This window comes from Camellia sinensis, chromosome 9, assembly GCF_055761805.1.
Source record: "Camellia sinensis isolate YWXY chromosome 9, ASM5576180v1, whole genome shotgun sequence".
NCBI classification, from domain to species: Eukaryota; Viridiplantae; Streptophyta; class Magnoliopsida; order Ericales; family Theaceae; genus Camellia; species Camellia sinensis.
This window is the reverse complement of record NC_138969.1, coordinates 38,698,457-38,704,456: the sequence shown is the minus strand read 5'-3', so window position 1 is coordinate 38,704,456 and position 6,000 is coordinate 38,698,457.

Below are 6,000 nucleotides of genomic sequence, written 5' to 3'. Positions count from 1 at the left end.
GTTCAGCTTAACAATACAGCTTATAGCTTTTTATAAGTTAAAAATCAACTTATTCTTTGAGTGGGGGAGGAGAAGCTTAATTTATAAGTTAAAAATTAGTTTATGTTCACAGCTATAAGTTATAAGCTGTTAGGCTATAAGTTATAATCACTTTCCCACAGCTCTACCAAATGGGGCCATAATGAGTTCAAGGACTTCAAAATGAGGTTGATTCTGGGCTGTTTCAATTCTGCATTTTGATCTGTAGTATGTCGATCTGATATGCTTAGGTGCTACCTTTGGTTGGTTAGTTGTTTTACCTCAGATGTTGCTCTGGTCTGTTCTTTTTTCGTTGGTCTCTCACCAACTTTAGGGTGCTAGCAAATGATAGGATGAGTTTTATGATGCCAACCTAGTTGGGATCATTTAGTTCATTGTGATGCTTTTGCACTTCCTTTTCCTTTATTGATGTAATATGTCTTGTACCATGTACTTGTTTATTCCATCAATAAAGTTTCTTTTTTTGCCGATCAAAAAAAAAAAAAAAAAACCTACCACTATTGCCTTTATTCACCGCCAAAATCATCCATAGCCAATCCCAACATCAGCACCATCCACCTCCACTTCTACGACACCAAACCCAGTATCGTCTCGCACCCAAACTACTAAACTCACCACCCTGTCTTTTGCACATATCCTCCATATCCATCACCTCCATCCAACCTCCTTCATCTACCCTTATCATCTCATCATCACCAAACAACAAAGTGACAGTCAAAAAAATAACAAGAGAGATATGAGAACTATAACAATAACAAAGTGACAGACCACCAATTCCTCCAAATCAAATAGTAATTTAACCAAATCAAACAACAAATAATACAAATCAAATAAAAAAAATCAATCAAAGAGAAGAAAGAAAATAAGAGACAAAGTATATTGGCAAAGAAGATTCTTTACAATCTATTGAATAGATCGTCGTGATCTACGAGAAAGTCTGCATCTCCCGACCCTGACCTCCATCCGTCAGCTCCTCTACGACTTCCATTTGTCAACCCTTTCCCCACCTTGCTCAGCTGCAATCGCTTCAGGCTTAGTTAGACCCTTCGCAACCCTTATCTATCAGCCCCTTCTTTGCTCTTTTTCAGCCGTGATCCCCTAATTCTCTGTTGGAAATCTCCATTGTCCTCGTTCAGCAATGACTCTCTCATTCATCTTCCTTTCTGTCGACACTTCTTTCTCCAATCTCCTGCGTGTCATTCCTACCTTATTCCTCAAACCATGACCTGTCAATCTTCTCAACCACACCATTTTTTCTTCTCAACACCGACAAGCCACCACATTCCCCTCCTGTTATTTTATTTTGTTTCTCTCATCTACCTCCTCCCAGTTCTCTTTTAGAAAAATGAGATTTTATGGCAAAATTATAATGAGTGAACCCAGAGTAACTCACTGATTTGGAGGCAAAAAAATAAATAGTATTGGTAAAGTTACTATTTTACCCCTAAGAGTATGGCATGGGCATCTCATATGTTTGTTTTCCGTCAACAATTTTAACCGATGTTAACAATTGGATTAAAATGATACAAAATCAAAAATTGAGGATCAAAATCGAACAAATTAAAACTACAGGGACCAAAATGACACAAGAGGTGAAGTGCAGGGACTATTAGTGTAAATTTGTCCTTTATTTTTTCTTTTAACCGGCTAAACACAAGAAGGGATCCCTACGAAATGATAAATTTTATTTTAGTAAATCAAACACTACGTATTGATGATGTGAGGTGAATGGATAAGAAAGCATACAAATTGGATGGATAACTGCTGAATTGATGTGGCAACAAGTTGTACAACCCCAATGCCTTGTCATTTTTGCATCAGCATCCCCTTCAAAGCACAGACCATTCTTTACTGTAAATTCAATCGATGGACGTGTCATCAACTAATCACCCCTCTGGTGGTGGTGTTGTTAATTTTTATCCTTCTTTGGCAGCTGATTTTATTATCATGGAATCAGAATTTTTGAGCAAACTATTATATGATAACCCTAAAGTTCTTGAACTTTGAAGCATACAATTAACAAGATTTTGATGGGTGTCTTCTTCAAATGAGAAGTTAGTTTAATGGGGCACCTCATTCTTGAAGAATCTCACTGGTTGAAACTTTTTCTCCCCTTTTTCATAACTGCTTTAGCCGTCAAACCTTTCCACGGTGTTTTTTTTTTAATTCAACCCGGATTACGTTTATTGCCTGTGGCAACCCGAATGACCTAATTTGTTAGGTCTGACTTGATTATTTGCATTTGTGTTTACTTTGATATGATTTTGGAGGTTTTTGATATTTGGTACTTCTAAAACATAGGCATACGTTGAGGTTTTTTTTTTTTTAATTTTTTATCAACAAAGAATAAAATCTTATTATTTTATTGATGAAAAACAGAATACAAGAAGTACACAAAAATTATCAATAAAAGAAGACTAAGGGAAAAAACAGCATTATTGATTTGAGAATATATTCCAACTAGGTTGGGACTGAAACTTAATTAACTATTAGAACCCAAATACAGCAATGAAATAATGATGTCTGGATCAGTAGATTGAGAAAAAAAATAATTGAGCCCATTACTCATTAGTTGAACTTTGAATTAGAATAATTGTAATTTTTTTTTTTTTAGAAAGTTCCTTGAAAAGTTTTAAGCAAGCACAAGAGCGTTAAAAAAAACAAAAACTAGATTGAGAGTGTTGCCTCGTTGTATTTTTCCTACATAATGAAACTGCTTTCTTAGACTTCTACTCGAAATATGTAAATTATTTTGAGAATAATCCTATTTGAGAAAAATTGTACATAAAATAAATACCGAAAAATGTGGCCTTGCTTTATTGATGCAAGTGTGTTGTACTTTCTTTGTAATTCTAGACTTTACATCAATATATATATATATATATTTTATAATTGGATGTCCAAACTAGTTTACATGCATCTCGATTAATCTCAGGGTTTTGAAATTAATGATCGGACAAACTTTCAGTGGCCCCAAGACTTGAGATGTTTAGCCTTCATGAGATTCGAACTTGCGACGTCTTGGATGGTAAATTCTTTGGTTGTCTTCTCCACCTTGGAGTCATTAGATTAGTCGAGGTGTGCGTAAACCGGACAAACTTCCAGTGGCCCCAAGGTTTGAGATGTTTAGCCTTCGTGAGATTCGAACTTGCGACGTCTTGGGTGGTAAGTTCTTTAGTTGTCTTCTCCTTCTTGGAGTCATTAGATTAGTCAAGGTGCGCGTAAACTGGTCCGCACATCGATTATGATTTTTTTTTTTTTTAACAATTAAAAAAACAAAAAAAAAAAAAAAAAAAAAAAAAGAGAGAGAGAGAAGAAAATCCATCAATGAGATTTGAGGATAAGATCCAAAATCTCAAGTTTGAGTTACCCTATGAGACCATTGAAGGTTTGCCTCGTTAATTATTTGACTGTGAGATTAATCGAAGTGTGCACAAACTGATCTAGACACCCAATTTTGAAAAACAAAATATCATTCTAATCTTAAATTGCACATACCATTTTTTTTATCAGCAAAAAGAAAAACTTTATTGACGAAGAAGGCAAAATACAAGCAAAACTTACATCAATAAAGCTGAAAACTGCATCGAATACCATAGTTTAACTCAACAATCTCAATTAAATTGGCACCGGAGAACTAACTCAATCATGTGCTAGCACTTAACCCAAGATTGATGAGAGACCAATCAAAAGCAGTCACAAGAAAAGCAAAAAGAAACAGAAGAACAACATGACAGATTAATCCCCAAAACTACAATATCACAGCCAAGGCCAAAAGACACTCCTGTGTTGCACCTTGCTACACACAATAGTAGACCTACTTCAGCTTAGAAACTACATCATGAACTGAGTACTTCAAATCTTTCAATTTTGATCTGGCCCACGAGGCAACTTTGACCTTCACCAATTCTTCTAATTCTACAAAATTTGGCTGTGCCTCTTTTGAACAAACACTCATTCCTAAGTTTCCACACTGACCACATCAATACTAATATGACTACCTTCCAAATTTTCATCACCTATTTTTTTAAATTTTATACCTCACCACCATTACAAAATGCCTCCACTGAACCTGGAATGGTCCAATTCAAATTCCACCATTTTTTGTGCACATTCCATTATTTTATGTGCTTGTGTGTTTGTTTTATTTTATCTACTCTAAATATCTAGTATTGCCATAACAAATTAGTAGTTATGAGTAAATAAAGAAAAAAATATGACCATAAAGTTATGTCTATAAATACCCTAAAACTCTAGCACATTTAATCATCACTTGCTCTCACTCTCTTATTCACTACAAGTTATTGCAGCCAACCTTGAGAGAACAATGGCTAGCTCTATCAAGTTCTTAATGTGCATAATCTTGGTCTTGCTTTCTTCTGCAACAACTACAGGTCGTTCTCTGAAGACAATTGGGGTTGCCAGAGAAGCATTCGAAGTCCAGTTTAGGAGAGTGCTCGCAAATCAAACAAACTCCAACGATTATCCGGATAGAGAGAGTCCGGGTGGACCCGACCCGCATCACCACACTAGGCGGCTTTATTGATTTGCAGCAGAATCCGATCACTAAACTGGACACAATACTCTCATATGAGATGGGTGAACCCCACAAATGTATAGGTCCCACTTCATATTGTGTTCAGTATTGTGTTCGAATTTTATGTATTTGTAATGAATAATATAAGTATTATGAAAAAAAATATCATAAAAAATTATGCACTTTTTTTTTTTTTTTTTGATTTATCAGCATCTAGCATTAGTTGAGATCGAAAATTTGTAAGTGTAGATTTGTGGCATCCACACAGCATAAAAAGCTTGTGATTGCGTGCACTTCTAATTTTTCACTCTTTAATTAATGGCATTATGATTTTCCATCAATGCATGCATGTTCATTTTGGTTTTGGATTCTTTTTATTTTTAAATAATTTTATTTTTTATTTTTTATTTTTTAAGCAACGAGTATGAGTGGAAGTGATATGGTTAGATTTATTTCCAATGGTAAAACCTAAGACCTTTGAATCAAAGTCAATCACGTGCTCCGAATTTTTCAATGATTGCAATCAATTAGGATAATAAAATAAAGCTCAAATCGTATTTAATTTGTTAAAATTCATTTAACAAATCAAATTTAAATTTACTTTAAATTTATTAATATTCAGTTAGTTAAAAATCATTTGAGATCAATTCGTTATATAAACGGGACAAGTTAAAGTTCCTTAGTAATCGGCTCATTATAATTCATTTGAGATTTTCTCTTGAATTCATTAACAAAAGTTTGGAGGAATTACTTCTTCTTTTTTTTTATCAGTCAAATAAACTTCATTGATAATAAGATCAAAATGTACAAACATAAAGATTACATCAACAAAGAAGAAGGATAGCAAAGAGCATCATAGAAGGTCATTCACCATCATAGCAAATGCCTAACCGATCATATACTACACAGTCCCATTCCTTTCCTGCTCCAACATTATACCAGATTTTCCTTTAGAAATAACCTCATACCAGTCCATGATCAATTCCTTAATGGGTTTCAGTTTTAGTATCATCTCCTCCGTTGACTTAAAAGTGAACACCACATCACGGCCCCCACTTTCTCTTTTTTTTTTTTTTTTATCAGCGAAGAAAAGGGAACTTTATTGATGAAGACCGAATAAAGAAATACATCAATAAAGAAGAAGTGGAATGGGAAGGGGAAGGAGAGTGCAAAGAGCATCATAGCGACACAAAACAATCCTAACTAGGTTGGCATGGTTGAGATCGCCCAATCATATGCTAGCACACCGCCTAGAGATGGTGAATTGGTGAGTAACCAACCACAATCAACAAACCCAAAACCAAAAATACAACCGAAATCTAAAACATGCCAAAGCCAACAGATAGAAATACTAAAAACCAGCCAAAAAACAAAACAAAGACAGCAATAAAGCCCTCTGCTGGAGCATCCAGACAGCAGACCAC